Genomic DNA, 16,921 nt, shown 5'->3' with positions numbered 1-16,921 from the left:
TGGGCCTGGGACCTTGGCAAGAGCCTTCCCAGTGCACCTACTCAGCTTTCTCCCTCTCCCCTCCCCGCCTCCTCACCAGGCCTTGGCCTGAAGCACTGAGCTGGCCCAGAAGCTTCCCTGTTCTGTCTGTCTTTGCTTCCTTCTCTAAGTAGGAAGCTTCTTGAGCCCTGCCTCCTTCTCGCCTTGCCATCTGCTTACTATTCCTCTCACAGGGCCCTGGAGTCAGACCATTCACTCTTTCTGGCCAGGAGCCCCTTTCACTGTTGGGCTTCCTTCCTCAGCAAAGAGCTTCTCATTGGTCCCAAGGCTTTTGCTGACCCAGCCCTGACTTGTGTCACTTGACTTTATCAGCAATGAATCCGGGGGTCAAAGGAGAGGAGGTGTGAAAGAACTATGAGTTCTTCAAAAAGTCCAGTATTGTGGCTTGAGGCCTTCCTGCAGCTCTGTGTCAGTCTCCATGGGGACCAGGTTCCCCATTTTCCAGGGCTTTGGGAAGACTTCCATAACACCAAGTCCCATTAAGACCAGGCTGGCCCAACTCCTCCTCCATAAAGACAAAGGGTTGCCAGACCCTAAAGTTCATCCTAGAGGAGTAATCCTGAGCTGGTGGTGTCCTTGCTTCTCCTAGGGTTCAGCTTGGAAGCCCTAAAACGAGGGTGGGCAGAAAGAAAGGGGCCTAAGGTGTCCTGCTCTCGCCTTTCCCCTTTTTTGCACAGAGGAGCTCTCTCTCCATGGGAATGGGCATGGTAGCCCTGGACCTCATTAATCACTGTGGGACACTCAGCCCTAGAAAAAGATGGCCTCAAAGTCACCTTTGTCCTCGCCGCTCCCTGGCGGTAAGTCAGCTGCCAAGGCTAGCTGAGCCTCCCCCAACATCTCCCTGCCATTCCCTCTTCTCTGGTCCTTGGCACTTGTGCAGGCCAGGCCCTTATCATGTCTGTCCAGCATGGCTGCAACAACCTCCTAAGACCTCCCCACCTTCAGGCTCCACCTTCTCCTGTCCATCCTTTGCCTCACCCAGAGGCATGAGGCTGAGCCTGACAAATAGCAATCGACTATTTGAAAACCAGCAAAAGTGAAGGTCAGAAAAACACATCAGGTCGACAAAAAAGTCCAGATGGCTCATGAGCTGAGAAGCTTGAAGCAACTCCAGAAGGTGGCCCCCAGAATAGACACCCTCGGTGAGTTCGGAGACAGCAGGGGGCAAACCAACTTAGGAGTCGCTCTAAGGCCCTGGAGCGAGGCTGGCCTCTCAATAGATGGCAAGAGTCGAGCAGCCAGGGGCCCCATGGACACCAGGTGGGCACAGCAGGCAGGCACACCAGACAGGGAGGGGCCACACCCCCTTCACCCCTCCAACTGAGCAAGGAGGGGAGAGCTCCCATTCAGTTCCCATCTGGACCAGAGTTCTCCTCGATCTCTTCACAAAGACAAGAGCAATTAGCACATGAGCATCTTGTTCTGAAGGAAACCCAAAGCTTTTTTAAAATGAGAAGAAAAAGAAAATATGGATGTCATTTTAATAATTAATTAAAATAAAAATATAGACAAAAAGAAAAAAGAATTGGTTTGCCATCAAGCAATATGTTTTGGTACATTATTTAGTTAACTGACATTTTCTTGGCTAAAATTATTGATTGTCTCTAACTTGTCTTTTGATATCTCATCTTTTAGGATTAGGTAATTTTGTTTCAAATAATTTTAATCTTTCTATCCATGATCCTTTATTATGTTTATTCTGCATTTCTGCATTTGAATGTGAACTTTTATGTCCTAATAGTTGGTGTCATGTAAAAAAATAAAAATAATAAAAATAAAATAGAAAAATGAGAAGAAAAGAGAAGCAGAACCACCATAATATCTGAGAAAGTCAGAATGCCTATCTCACCTGTCCATGAGACTTTCAGCCAGCCCCACAGATCACAGGGACTGTCACCATCCCATCTGTTTTAAAAAACCAAGGCTCCAGACCTCCACCTCTGATAAAATTGCAGCCCCCAAACAATCTGGAATTGGTTGAAAAATGGAGGGAGCTCAATGGGAAAACCAGATTTCAGAAAATCAGAAGCAATGGAATCCAACAAGCCAGTATCCTATAAAGCAGAAAACAAAGTTCTGGGGAAAGATCTTCCTGATTTAAAAAAAAAAATCTTCTGGGAAACCGGAAGCAATCTGGCAGAAATTAAACTTAGATCAACCTCTCACACCACTCTCTGTAATATTTTCTGAATGAATACGTGACCTTCATATTAGAAAAAATTAAAAGAGAATCAGATCACAGACCTCTCCCTGGGGAAAAGTATTTGTGTGTACAGCAAGTTAATTGTTAACTTTATTGGAGAAATTTGATACAAAGATTCCCCCTCCCCCATTTAACTACTTCCCTTCTTATTATAGGTGTATTTTGTTTGTACAGAAATTTATGTATTCTTAACCAAACCAGAGATAGAAGCATTCTCAAAAGATAAAATAGATGACTTTGATTTCATGACACTGTTTTGTTTTCTTATGAGAACCATGACATAGGGAAGTGATGCCATGGCATGCATGTGAATTGAATTTGAATGAGGGGTGCTGGGCAAAGTCCCCCACCTCACTTTTTCCTCTGGAGCCAGATATGGATCTGGACTGAAAAGCTTCTACAAAGTTATTCCCCAAATGAAAAGATGGCGAAAGATATAAACCATTCTCAAAAGAAAAATTCGAAGTATTGACGTCCACATAAAAGGATACTCCAAGTCACTAATCAAAAAGTCTAAAGAAAATCAAAACAACTCTGAGATTTTTCCTCATAAACCAGCTGGCAAAGATGACAAACAAAAGATGGCCACAGTCAATGTTGGGGGGGGGGGTGGATTGTGGAACGATAGGCATGCTAATACGACTCTGGGAGAGATGCAAACTAGTATGCCCATTGTGGAAACTAGGGAATTATGCAAATAAAGTGACTACCTTTGGACTCTGAGATTCCATGACAGCCTTATACCCCAAGGAGGCTATTGACAAGAAAAACATCCTCATAGAAGTCAAAATATTTATAGAAAACTCTACATGATAGCAAAAACTGTAAATAAAGTCAATGTCTATTGATTGGGGAAATGATTAAACAAAACGTGGTATATGAATAGAATAGAATAGTCCTGTGTTCTAAGAAATAATACATGTGATGAACTGATGCAAAGGAAATTTCAGCAGAGCCAAGAAAACACTACATACTCTGGTTGCTGTCATTTGTCCTTCATTCTACAAGGGGATGATGACATCATGGACAGGATGTCACAATTTGCAAATGAACTAGAGCTGAATGAAGAGGGAGCCCCACAAAGTCCCCAGCCTCACTTTCTCCTCCAGAACTATCTAGGTCCAGTGGTCAGATAGGGAACAGGATGACTCGAGATGGCCCCAAAGCAGTGTGAGACCAGGAAGGCTTTCTGGCCCAATAGTTGGCCAAAGAGATGGTCTGTCCTTCAAGGAAGACTCTGAGGCCCAGAGACAGGAAATGACAAGTCCAAGGTCACATAGCTTGGCACAAACATTTATTACAGCACTGCCTGGACACACAATGATATAACAATGGAAGTGCAAAGAACCACATGCAAAAATAAAAAAGCAAAAATGAATGTTGCAAAATGATAAAGACAATTTATGACTTGAAAGAAGTAGGACCAGACATTCCCAACCTTGTCTTTATTGAAGGTCCACAGCTACTACACACTAAGCACGTTCTCAGACTTTTCTAATGTATTAATCAGTTTTGATTTTTAACCCCCCCTTCCTCTTCTTAAAAAAAAAACCCTTAATAATACTCTTGTTATATGGGGTAGCTCTCTGAAAGAGGGAAGAAGAGGGATACTTGAGGAAATTGTGATGAGGTAAAAAGCAAAAGGCATCAATAAAACTTATTAAAAAATAAAAGCCAACAGGTTAAAAACACAAATCCTAAGGAAACATAAACGTATATCTAAAAGGGCTGCTTTTTAAAAACCAATTTCCAGGCTATGTCCTAGCCAGATGAGCGCAGAAGAGGGGCCCCAAGCACAACAGTCTGCCACTACTAGAAAGGAGAGAAGGCTGGATCTCTTTGAAAGATCCCCAGTCCCAGCCTTGGCTGCTCACTCCAAGCTCCTCTAGATTCCTGGTGATAACTCCCAATTCAGCGTTACCTGGTTGGGATCCTAAAGACCAGCTGGTATTATCATTTATCTTGCCAACTTTGCCTTAGACATCATCATCTACCCTGCTATAACTTGCCTCGGAACCAGCAGGCCTTGCCTACTGCCCTGAAGCTATAACCTTTTCCAATTAAAAGATGAGTTCTTGGAAGCAGCTAGGTAGTGCAATGGCTAGAGAATGACCCTGGAGTCAGAAGGACATGAGTTCCAATTCAGTCACAGATACTTGATACCTGGGTAAGCCCTCCCCCAATAAATAAATAAATAAATAAAAGATGCATACATACATACATACACATGCACTATATATTAAAAATAAAAGCTGCTCATTTTCTATCTGCATTCCCATGGTGCTTAGCAGAGTACTGGAAACAAGAAAACAATACTTTTCCATTTCATTCCACCATGAAATCAGTGCAGATTTGGGCAAACTTCTCCATCTTCCCCGCACAGAAGTGATGTTCAGAGTAATCATCCTGCCTAAGCCCATTCAGAAATTCAAGTTTCTGACCTGAAAATTATGGCAGCCAAAAAAGTATCAGATGAAGGCACCAAAGTACAGTAATACACATGACCAAGATTTTCAAAGAGTATTAAAATGGAAAAAAAGGATTTTCTGGTCTATCGCCTATTAATCCAATTCCCCAATCCTTCTGGAAAAGCGGGTTTGCCTACAGCTCTAGAGGCTTTGCCCAGCAGAAGGGGCCTTCTAGGCAGAGATTTCTACCCTGTCACAAATTAGTAAAGGACTCAGATGACCTGGTAAACTATTCTGATTATTTTTATTCATTTTTACAAAGGATGAGTTATTTCTCTCGACACCCCAGCATCCTTCCCATGCCTCCCTTGAGGAGCCCAGAATGCCTTTGGGCCGGGATGCATGAAGGCTCTGAATAGTGAGTAAGCAGACGTGTAGAAGGATGAAAACAGTCAGCCTCCCCTCAGGGGGTTTGGAGGGCTTCCCTCTCCCCCACTAGGCCAGTGTGGGACACACCATCAGGAGAGAAGAAATGCTCAGATTATCCCTTTTCACCACTCTCTACTCATAGACTTGATATTGTTTGTCCTATGTTCTGGAAGAGGCCATGACATCAGAAAGATGATGTCATGACATGCAAATGAGTTGTATTTGTGTGTGTGTGGTATGTGTAAGAAGCTCCAACTTTGCAGCTGAGAGCAAACTCAGAGACTACCCAGTCTAAGCAGTTCAGTTTTCAGATAAGGAAACTGAGGCTGCAACAGCAGAGCTGGAGCCCAGGTGCTGACTCCAGAGCTGTCCTTTCTGCCTGGTTCCCAAACATCTCTCAAAGTCAACTGAGACAGGCCTGGACATCTCCAGTGATCCTGTGGTCAGGAGGGGCTTGAGGCTTTTCCAAGGCCTGGGCACATCTGACCAGTGACAGATGACAGAGGGAGTTCCACACACTCAGCCTATTCCAAGTCAGCCACGCACTAGCTCGGCCAACAACAGGAAAAGGCGTGACTCAGCAGACCAGGGCGAGTGGAATTTTCCAGATGTCTTCAGTGACAGGTGTCAGAATGGCCTTCTTCCTGCCTTCAGAAGAAAGAGGGCCTCCAAGTGAACTAAAGAGGTCATCAGAACAAAAGCTGGGCTGGGGCCGGTTCCATTCCCCTTCTTTTATTTATTACTTATTTGTTTGTTTGTTTATTTTTTTATTTAGGTTTTTGCAAGGCAACCGGGGTTAAGTGGCTTGCCCAAGGCCACACAGCTAGGTAATTATTAAGTGTCTGAGACAGGATTTGAACCCAGGTACTCCTGACTCCAGGGCCAGTGCTTTATCCACTACACCACCTAGCAGCCCCACACTCCCCTTCTAAAACAAAACAAAAACAAAACAAGACTCACCCCCCAAAACAAATTCACAAGCAGTTTTTCTTAGCCAACCTCTTGACTGATAATGCCAAGGGCAAGAGCGGACAATGCTCCTTGAGGTGACCAAAGATTTAGAGAAAGCTCCTCACATTGCTGAGGGGGAGGGGTTTTGCAAACCATATTACCACAGAAACTGAAGGGAGCTTTGTGATGACTCAGTCCCCCCCCCCCCAACATCAATGACCTTTCTAGCAGAAGAGATCCCAAAGGGCCACTGCCGGGAGGAAGGCTAACTGTGAGAATCAAACGGAGTAAGAGGCACAAACGTGCTTTTAACACATTAAGTCCAAGAGATATAAATATAAAGTAATTATTAAGGTTTTTATTCCCCAATGCCATGAAATGGAAAGGGAAAAATCCCCATCACTCTCCTCCTCATTCAAAGGGACATCACAGAATACAAAAAAATCAGATTATACGGTCTGGAATCTAAAAGATCACGCACGCCCACGAGTTCATGTTTGTTTGCACTCTCTCTGTCTCTCTGACTTTCTCTCCCTCTCTGTCTCTGTCTCTGTCTCTCTCTCCCTCTCCCCCCCCCCCTTCCCTGGTGGACTAAAATCTCCCCAATCTTAGAGCTTCCCAGGATGGAGAGGAGACAAAACACAGCTGTGCAACTTGCACAGACCTCTAGATTGGGGTCTTGGAGGCCCATTTCTGACTCTCAGTCTTTAGATCCCTTGGACTCCAGGCCGGGTCAGATTCGAGGAAAAGCAGATCCCAATAGGTTGAAGACACTTAGAAAGCCGCTGTCTTATTAGCCAAGTGCTATATCTGGTAGGACAAGCAGGGACAGATCAAGGGAATGGTCACAAGCCACAAGATCACTGCAAAGTGGGACAATCAGAATCCCAGTTTCTTTTTAAATAGCCTAATAAAAATAATGACGGCAAGCTCCCCCAGGGGCAGAGAGAAGTGCCAGCAGAGAGAGAGAGAGAGAGAGAGAGAGACAGACAGACAGACAGACAGACAGACAGACAGACACACACCCTGGGACAGGCCTGGCAAACCAGCTGAGGTGATTCATCCAGGCACCAGGCTAGGGTCAAGTCTGGCCTCCCTTGGGCTCCCTGCTGCTGAGCGACAAGTGAGGCCCCCTGATGTCACCAGGAAATGTGTGCTTAGAACACTCGGCCGTGTCAAGAGCATTAACCTGAGGAAGAACAAAGCTGATATGGCAAGGAAAAAAGGGAAAAGTTGACCCTACCCACCCAAGGAGGGAGTCCCAGGTCCCAGGGTCTGCCCAAGGCCTCCTGGAGCAGGCCCAGCCTTTTGATGCCCACAGCTGACACCCAAATTCACCCAAGTTCTTCATCCCAGGTTCCCAACTGGGCTTCCTGACTCTGGGCTCTCTGCCCTCCAGTCTGCCTTGCCCATCATGGCCAAACAAATACCATCTCTGCTCACAAGCCATCAAGCTTCTTATTACCTCTACAAAAACGGTCTAAGTCTATTAACAGACAGTTCTCAGAAGAAATCAAAGCTACCAACAGTCACATGAGAAAATGTTTCAGATCATGATTGATTAGAGAAAAAAAATGACAAATGCTAAAGGGGATGTGTGAAAACTTGGACACTAATGGCCTTCTGGTCCAACCAATGAGGAGAACAAGTTGGAACTGTGCTCCGAGGGCTGTTAAAACTGAGCGCACTCTTTGGCCCAGCAGCATCAACACTACCAGGTCTGGATTCCAAAGAGATCGGAGTAAAACCAAAAGGACTCACACGTACACAAATATTTCTGGCAGCTCTTTTTGAGGTGGCAATGCTCATCAACAGGGGAATGGCTGACTGGGGTGTGGTGTAGGACAGAGATGCTCTGACGATCATAAGAAATGACGAGCAGGATGCTCTCAGAAAATCCTGGGAAGAGATGCATCAACTGATGCCAGGTGAAGGGAGCAGAACTAGGAGATCAGTTTACATAGAAACAGCAAAACCAAGATGATGAAGAGACGGATAATGAAAAATGCCATTCACCTCCAGACAAAGAACTGATGAGCATGGAGTGCACATGGAAGCAGATTTTTTTTTCACTTTCTTTTCTTTTTTTGGCAGCATGGCTAAGAGGGAAATATTTTGCATGATTTCACATATTATATAGTTGATATACTGCTTACTTCTCAAAGGGTGGAGGAGAGATTGGAAGGAGAGAGGAAATTGGGAACTCAATTTTTCTAAAATGAATATTAAAAAAGTATAATTTTTTTTAGTTTTTTTTTTTATGGCAAGTCAATGGGGTTAAGTGGCTTGCCCAAGGCCACACAGCTAGGTAAATTATTAAGTGTCTGAGGCTGGATTTGAACTCAGGTTCTACCGATTCCAGGGCCAGCACTCTATCCACTGTGCCACCTAACTGCCCCCTAAAAATAAATAATTTTTTTTTAAAAGAATAAGATAGACTCCAAACACTTTAGCCCAATATTCAAAGCTGACAGACACTGGATAGAGACCTGTCTCTTTAAATTCTCCCACCACTGGCTCTCTGAGGCTCAACATGCCCAGAACCACAGAGGGATCTCTTCCTTACAAGTACTGTATTTGAGGGATGGCCCCAACTGGGAGCAGCTCAGAGGCTCCCCCATGGCTTGGACTGTTGGTACTAACTCAATATTTGTATCCCTGTCTTAGCATCCATTCCCCAGGCCTTCAAAGACTGAAGATCTGTGCACTAGGGCAGACTCTGGGTTGTTCCTGGCATGGAGCTTAGGGATGATTTGTAGCAGGCATGCTGCCCACTAGTGCCAGCTAGGATCTCTTTCCTTTGTTTTGTTTTTGCAAGGCAATGGGGTTAAGTGACTTGCCCAAGGCCACACAGCTAGGTAATTTTAAGTATCTGAGGCCACATTTGAACTCAGGTCCTCCTGACTCGGGGGTGGTGCTCTATCTATTGTGCCACTTATATGCCCCAAACCCTTTCCTTCTAAGTTAAGTTGCTGGTAGACCTTGGGTCTCTTCCTCCTTAAACCTACAATATAGGGCAGTATCTCAGCAGAGGAGAAGCCAGAGAGGAAGTGAGGCACAAGGAATGCTGACTCTGAGGGCAGAGGATCTGAGGTCAAATACAACACTACCTCTGTAGACAGGTCCCCAAGGCTCTCTGGGCCTGTTTGGTCTTCTGTAAAACAGAGGTGATAATTCCTCCATTCTCCACCTTGATGGACATTAGAGGTGCAGTGGAGAAAATGTTTTGGAATAGCTTAGCAAGCTTTATGAGGCCCCACAAATATACACTCTCATCATCAAGATCAGAGAAAGTTGTTGGACAGGATGATGCTCAGCTACTCCCGCCGACATAACTGTTTTCTTGTTTGTCATCTATCCCTCATTCTTGAAGAGGACTGTGACATCAGAGAGGTGATGTCATGACTTGGAAGTGAATTGGATTTGAGTGAGGGGGTGCTGGCAAAGCCCCCAGCTTCACTCTTCTGGGGTTCAGTGGTCAGATGTGGATCAGGAGACCTGGGGATGGAGTGGGAGACCTTGGTCTTTTTAAGCTAAGTCTTTTACAGCTCTCAGTTTGACTGAGGCAATGCTGGTAGAGCAGCGAGAAAGTGGCCTCTTTGGCGTAATCAAGGAAAAAATCCATCAGGGAGGGGAGGGTCCTCAGAATTTTTGTTCCCATCAGAAACAGCTGCTATGAGCCAGAAGACCTCAGGTGACTGAGGAATCCTTGCTTCTTGGGCTGTGGCGCTTGATTAGCTTAGGTTCTGGGATCCCTGTTTTTCTGAACCATTATCTGAAGAAAGAAAAAGTGTGATTCTAATTTCTCCATTGAGTCTGTGAACTGCCTGCCCAGAGTGGGGTGGGGGTGGGAGAGGGGAGAACAAGCTGAACCCTTCCCCAGCCTTACTGTGGGTCAAGATGTTCCTTCATGATGCTATTAAAGGAACTGTTCTGCTTGCCACTTCCTATCATTCGATACACAAGCATCGGGTGCCTACTACAAGGTGGACACTCCTAGAACTGGAAAGATGGAGATAAAAACCAGCCTCAGAGAGTTTCCAATCTGGTGTGGCAAACAGGCACACGTTGATAAAAGCAAAATGAAGGGAAATGAAGTGAGAAGTGCTGGCCCCTTGAGGCGGGGAGGCTGAGCCCAGGGAAGGGGGCAGCTGCCTGCCCCACTGGATCAGCCCCAGTGGCTCCCTAGGGTCCCTAGGATCAAATCCAAAGTGCTGCTGCTTGGCATCCCCTAGCCCTCCCGCCTTCCTTCCTTTCCAGGCCGCTCTACACCTCCCACCTCTGGGCTGACCCTCCAGTTGGAAGCATCTTCTCCAGCTGGGAGCCTCTCCCTCCTCATTGCCCTCTTCCCCTGCTAACTAACTAAAATCCCATCTTTTCCGAGGGGACTGTGTCCATCCCCCAGAGGGCCCAGTGATTCTGTTAAGGATCTTAGATCATTTATAGCCAGTTTGTGTGATGATTGGGAGCTCCCTAAGGGCAGGGACTGTCTTTGGCTTCTATTTGTTTTGATAGGCTTGGTACCAAGCCCTTCACAATGCATTCTACAAAGTAGAAGACCAGGGTAAAGAAAGCGGGGTGGGTGAACTCTGGGTGCCCAACAGAACATTTTCTATTTGCTCTTGGAGAGCAGAGCAAGCCAGTGAATGCTAAAGGGAGAGGTAGGTGATGTTGTGACCTCCCCAGGAAGCCACTACCATAGTCCAGGTGGGGGTGAGGGGGGCCTGCAGGACCAAGGAGACACACACACATAAAAGCAGAAATGGGAACACCTGTCTAAGAGTAAGAGATTGTGAGAAGCAGAATGGACACCCGCATAGTAAGTCTGGGAAGCCAGAGAGAAGGTGGTGCCTTGGACAGGCAAAGTAAAATTAGAGAGAGGGAAGGGCTTGGAGATGAAATCAGAAATTCTCTTGTGGACATGAGTTTAGGGTGTCAGCTGACTGAAAGATGTCCAAGGTCAGCAGAGAGGGTTGGAGGGAAGCCTCAACTCCAAGAGATGATGCCAGAGTCCCTGGTACTGATGAGATCACCAAGCGCAAGAGTATGGAGGGAGAGGAGAAGAGGGTGCGCCATCCAGCACAGACAGAGGAGAAGCACAATGAAAACTAGAAAGAGTCACGAGGAGTGAGTGATGAAGAGAACATGGCTCACCTGGGACAGAAGTTCCAGCCCCAGGGGATGGAGGCTGGTCTGGGGCGGAAAGCAGCCAAGAGCTTTGAATGCCAAGTTCAGGAGGCTGTATTTGAATGCCAAGAAAACAAGGATGGGGAGGGGCGTGACCAGAGCTGGGTGTCAGAGGATGGACGGATCTGAAATCTGCTCTGACAGGAGAGGTAGAACAAATGGGCAAAGCTTGCTCACTGATCAGATGGTGCCTACCCCCAGGAATTACTTGGAAAGGAACCAGAGTCAGGAAGACCTGTATTCAAATCCAGCCTTGGGCAAGTTCACTGAATCACTCCATGCCTCAGATTCCCTATCTGTAAAGTGGGGCTGTAGCAAGGATGACCATAGCTTGTATCTCCTGCTCCTCAGCTGATGCCTAGGAGGGAAGGGTGAGCCACGCTTCACAGGTGAGGAACTGAGGCATGGACTGGTTCAGTGTCTTGCCTAGGGTCACACAGTATTCCTGTTAGGCTCAAATGTAATGCTCTTTGCCCCCCCCCCCCCCGTAGGGGTGAGTTAAGAGGAGGACTTTCCGTGGGGTTCACAGATCATTTTCCTGTACGATGGAGCCTAAGGCCATGTGGGCCTCATAATTTATTTCCTCCTTCCAGTCATTCTTCTTGGGGAGACCGAGTCATGTCCCACCTTCCCCCCCACTCCAGACTGTTTTTGGTCCTAGCTGGCACTCAAAGCCCTTGGCCCAGGGCCCAGCCAAGTAAACATGCCAGGGCCTCCAACCCCAGCCCAATTATCTTAGCCTGGCCCTCCCAGGGTAGTGTGGCCCCTTTAGTGGGCCTGACCATCTCCCCCACCAGAGGGCCAATCTGGGGAGATCAAAAAGACCAGGGTGGATGGGATGGGCTCCTCTTCAGAGCCAACAGTGCCCAGGCTGGCACACCTTGGCAAAGTTCTAAGGAGGCGGGAAGGGACGGCATCTTTCAACAACAGTGGCTGACTGAGTCCGCCTTCCTGGAGGGGTGCCTGGGGGTATGGGTTAACAAAGTGAAAGGGGCTCCCTGTCCCCCAGCACAGCCCTTGGCAGGGGGGGGGGTGTCTAAGGAAGGTGCAGAGCTAAGAGGAAGTGACTCTGGGCCGGGAGCTGTCAGGAGAGCCCAAGAACCTGGACAATCATCTGCTCTAAGGTCATCAGTTCGTCCTTCCTTCTCAAAGGAGACCATGACATCAGAGAGGCGATGCCAGGACATGCTCTTCAGCTGGATTTGGGGGGCTGTGCCTCAGTTTCTCCTCCAGGGCCACGTATGAATCAGAAAGACTGGACATGGCCCCAGAGGAAGTGGCAGTCCTGGAGGGTCTTGACGCGGTCTCTGTTTGCCCGGAGACCCCGGCCCCATAAGTGACCAGGGCAGGTGAGACGGAAATGAAGCAGAGAATGGCTTGTCTGGTTACCCTGGCTAACCCCCCCCCCAAAACAAGCAGTCTGGGAGGAGAGACCCTCGGGGTTTGCGGCCCCAGCAGTGACCAGGTGGGGCCTAGGCTTGACCAAAGAGACATTTGTTGTTGAAGACTGGAGGTCCAGGGACAGGAAATGACAAGGCCAAGGTCACGGTCAGTCCACAAGGAAGTTATTCCAGGAAGACCAGGCTCAGAGCCCACCAAAGGCTGCGGATCCCCCCCCACCCCGCGTATGCTGCTGGCACCGAATTGTTGCAGGCTCTCCCTCGGGGATGGATGCTGCCTTCGCTCTGGGGGGGCTGCCGACCACAGACCCCCGCGCCCCCATGTGCAGAGGCCGAGTGGCTACGGTGGGGGCGGCGGTGCCTCAGTTTCCTCCGGGGCCAAAGGTGCGGTGACGGGGGTCGGGGGGCAGCCGGGGGGGGCGCTGGGGCAGGAATGTCTGCGGGTCAGGGGCCTCGGCCCGAGGGGCGCGCCGCAGGGGGAGGGGTCCGCTCCCCGGCCTCAGTTTCCCCACCGGCGCGTCCTCCGGGGGCGCCCCGCGCCCATTCCACAGAAGGACAAGCTGAGAGGAGGCGGCGGGGGGCGGGGGCCGGGTCACGTGGGGCGCCGGCTGGGGGGCGTGTGCCCGCCCCTCGGAGCCCCGCCGGGCCGCGCCGCCTCCATGCGCGCCTTACATAAACGTCCGCGCGCTCCCCGAGGGCGGGGGCGCGGAGGGGAGGGCAGGGGAGGGCACGCGCAGGAGCCCGGGACTCACCGCCGCCGCAGACCCAGGACTCCGCCGGCCCCGCGCCGCCGCGCCGCCGCCGCCGCCGCCGCCGCCACTGACAGTGGCGCTGCGGCCCCGCGCAACCGAACTTGCTGCGGCGGAGGCCCCGCCCCGCTGGCCGCCATTGGCCGCCGCCGCCCGGCCCCTCCTGCCATTGGCCGGAGCTCGCCGCCACTCAGCGCTCCCTCGGCCGGCCCCGCCCCGCCCCCGCCCGTCCGTCCCATTTAAGCCTTGGCGCCGCGCGTTCGCCCCGCCCTCGCGTCCCCGGCGCAGCCGGCCAATGGCCAGCGCGGCTCCTAGGGCCCGCCCCCGCCCGGCGGCCGCCCCTTTCCCGGCCCCGGGCTCCCACGTGGGCTGCCGAGCCCCCGGTCCCGGCCCGCCCGGGCGCCGCTATAGGCGGAAGCGGCCGGGATGAGGTCGGCGGCGATTGGCTGACGGAGGGGGTGGCGCCCTCGGGTTCATTCATCTGAGCCGCACGTGTCCAGTAACACCGCAACCATAACAGGGCCGGGGGCGGGGAGAGCGGGAAGCCGGGGGCGGCCGGGGCGGAGCCGGGAGACCCGGGGCCCGGCTGCTGGGAAGCCGAGCCTCCGAGCGGCCGAAGGGCACTCCAGTGCCCGCCGCGCCGAGTCCGGGGCCGGGCCGGGCCCCGGGAGCTTCCCGGCGCCTGTGTGCGGAGCCGGCGGGAGGCCGGGCCGGGCCCCCGCCCCCCTCCGGGCTCGGCTCCTCCTGGGCCCCGCCATGCTCCGGAGGACAAGGTGAGGCGGGGACTTGGCCCAGCCCCCCATCATGGCCTCACCTCCCTGATGCCACGGGCTTCTGGGAGAACCAAGGACCAACGACATCATATATCGACACGTTCATATACATGTGTGTGTGTTTACATATCGACAGCCATATGTTTCTATATGATATGACATGGGGCTGAACCCAAGATTGAGGGACTTTCAGACTAGGGTGTGGGGGAATGCAAGTCCCTGTTGGGGCTTTCGAAAACAGTTCTTGGAAGCGTGGACCTACCCTGGGGGCCAGGATTCCCTCAGGGGACTTCTCAAAAGTCCCCTCTGGGTCTCCTTTTCCCCTTCACCCACCCACCCAGGGTTGCCTTGGGAAGTCTCAGAATCCAAAGGGCAGCCCGCAGCTCCCCACACAAGCCGTATGGAAATTCTGTATTTTGCTGTCTTGAATCCATTTGGGAAGGATACTCAGCTGGAATCCAGGTGAGGAAACTGAGGCAAACGGTGAAGTGACTTGCTCATGGTCCCACAGCTAGGAAGTATCTGAGGCTGAATTTGGACTGAAGACTTCTAAATCTAGGCTTAGTGCTCTTTTAACCCCTGCTGTCTCCTGCCCTTTTTTGTTTGCTTGTTTCTCCAACACATAGTAGGCACTTCAGTTCCTGTTGACTTGAATTAAAATAATGTGTGCTCTCTAGTCCATGGCAGGGTTTTTAGCTTGGATTCTCTGGAAAGCCACGAGGAAAAGAGAGACTGTGGAAGGAGGAAGGGAGAACAAAAGAGCTACTGTGGAGTGGGAAGGGAGGGGGTCTCAGGCTCCACTGGGGAGGTCACCAGACCTTACGCAGTGGCTGAGTTGGTCATTGTTGGTGAAAGGGAACATGGCGGGTCCCCACCCCCCACCCCCACCCCCGCCTCTCTATACCTCAGTCCCTCTGGTTGCTGCATCTTTGAGACTCCAGCCCAACCATTCCCCGATCAGCCTGGTGGGAGGGGCATCTGCCCTTGCTCCTGCCCCCCTCGCCATGGGCTCCCCTTGGCCAAGCTCCTTTTGGGGCCTGAGCCCCTGATTCCTTCTGGTCCTGCATTGGACAAAACTGAGAAAATGGTGTTCCAACAATTCCTCCAGGGTCCTGGTGTCTTGGGCTGTGTCCATTTCTGCCCCCCAGAGTCCTGTTCCTGGTGCTTCATCCAGGCTTGTCTTGGGATTCCTGGGTAGATAGGGAGGCAAGGACACCTGGCTTCAGATCCTCACTTCAGCACCTTACTAGCTGTGACCTTAGATCAGTCACGTCTTCTGGCTGCACTGTAAAATGGTGATCATACCTCCAAGCCCTGCCTCTGAGGGCTTCCCCACAAAGGCCCCTCGAGGGGTGACAACCTCCTCAATTTATAGATGAGGAGACTGAGGCTAGAGAGGGCCAGGGAATCCTTCAGGGTTACAAGGAGACAGGTTCCTGCCTCCCAGTCCTTCCAATGCTCTTTGCCAAATGGCACAAACCCCAGGAGGCCCATGAAAAGGTTTCCTTGATAGATGGAGTTCTTGTGAGCCACACCCACTGCTACAGGAACAAAAGAACTGAGAAGAGTGAAGATTCAGGTTTTATTTGAACATTTGCCCATAGGTTTGCAAAGCGGGTCCCAGGTGCCACCCTCCCACTGTTCTAGGTACACATCTGGAAGGGACCTTTTTAACAATGGCATTTTTTTTTTAGATTTTTCAAGACAATGTGGTTAAGTGGTTTGCCCAAGGCCACACGGCTAGGTAATTATTAAGTGACTGAGGTCGGATTTGAACCCAGTTACTCCTGACTCCAAGTCTGGTGCTCTATTCACTGTGCCACCTAGCCACCCCTAACAATAGCATTTTACAGATTAGTGAACTGAGGCCCAGAAAAGCAAAGTCATTTGACCCAGATCACACAGGATGACATAGCAAAACTGGAGTTTGAATTCAGGGTCTCCTTTTTATCCTCCTTAAAAACATTTCTAGTTCAAAATCCTATGATTTTCCTATGCGTAGGGTGAGGAGAAGAGAAAAAAATGTTTCTTTTCAACAATTCATCAACTATTTAGCAACCCTGTTGGGTTGAGAACCCTGGACCAGGCCCAGGGAGCTGGGGGCTGGGGAGGGGTGGTGCTGCAAGGAAGGTCATTTTTCTTTCCCCTCCTGCCACAGGGAGGACATGGCTTCCTTTGTGCATTCCCTCTACCATGGAATCTGGAGTTGGTCTTGAAACAATTGAAAAACTCTTACCAGGGAGCCCCCAGGAGGACTATGGGACTTTGGGAAAGAAATGTCAGGAAATAAGGATGCTTCAATCACACTGCTCAGGCCAGGAAAAGGGGTGATGGGAGAATATAGATTCCCCCTTAATCCCAGTGACAATGACAGTGGCAAGTCTGGTTCCTGACTAAGGGGCTACTTGGCGGGGGGGGGGGGGGCAGAAGTTGATGACAGCCTTAGAATAAGGGGGAATCTGAGGAGTAGAAGTTCCTGGCCTGGGCCAGATATTTGAGTTCTTTTTTGTGGTTGATCAGTCATATCCCACTCTCAGTGACCCCCATTTGGGGTTTTCTTGGCAGAGATACTAGAGCAGTTTGCCACTTCCTTCTCCAGCTCATTTGATAAATGAGGAAACTGAGGCACAGCCTCCCCTCACTCAAATCCAATTCATTCGTGCCACCTCCTCGATGTCATAGTCTTCTTGGAGAATGAAGGACAAACAATAGTCACTGGGAGACTCTGAAATACTCCTTCTCCTCTACCTTAGACTGCTAGGTATCCCATTGGATAGATCCC

The 16,921-nt window shown here is 50.1% G+C and overlaps 1 protein-coding gene across 1 annotated transcript in view; it reads right to left on the bottom strand.

Moving 5' to 3' along the window:
• PC (pyruvate carboxylase) overlaps nucleotides 1-13,425 on the bottom strand; it is an 86,386-nt gene extending 72,961 nt beyond the window's left edge. The window contains exon 1 of the mRNA XM_074230962.1: nucleotides 13,370-13,425. The gene's annotated coding sequence lies outside the window, so the exon portion shown is untranslated. The remainder of the gene's footprint in view (nucleotides 1-13,369) is intronic.
• Nucleotides 13,426-16,921: the final 3,496 nt, after the last annotated feature.

Source organism: Macrotis lagotis, chromosome 3 (genome assembly GCF_037893015.1).
Source record: "Macrotis lagotis isolate mMagLag1 chromosome 3, bilby.v1.9.chrom.fasta, whole genome shotgun sequence".
Taxonomy (NCBI): domain Eukaryota; kingdom Metazoa; phylum Chordata; class Mammalia; order Peramelemorphia; family Peramelidae; genus Macrotis; species Macrotis lagotis.
The sequence above is the reverse complement of the archived record's forward strand: the minus strand, read 5'-3'. Positions and strand labels throughout refer to the sequence as shown.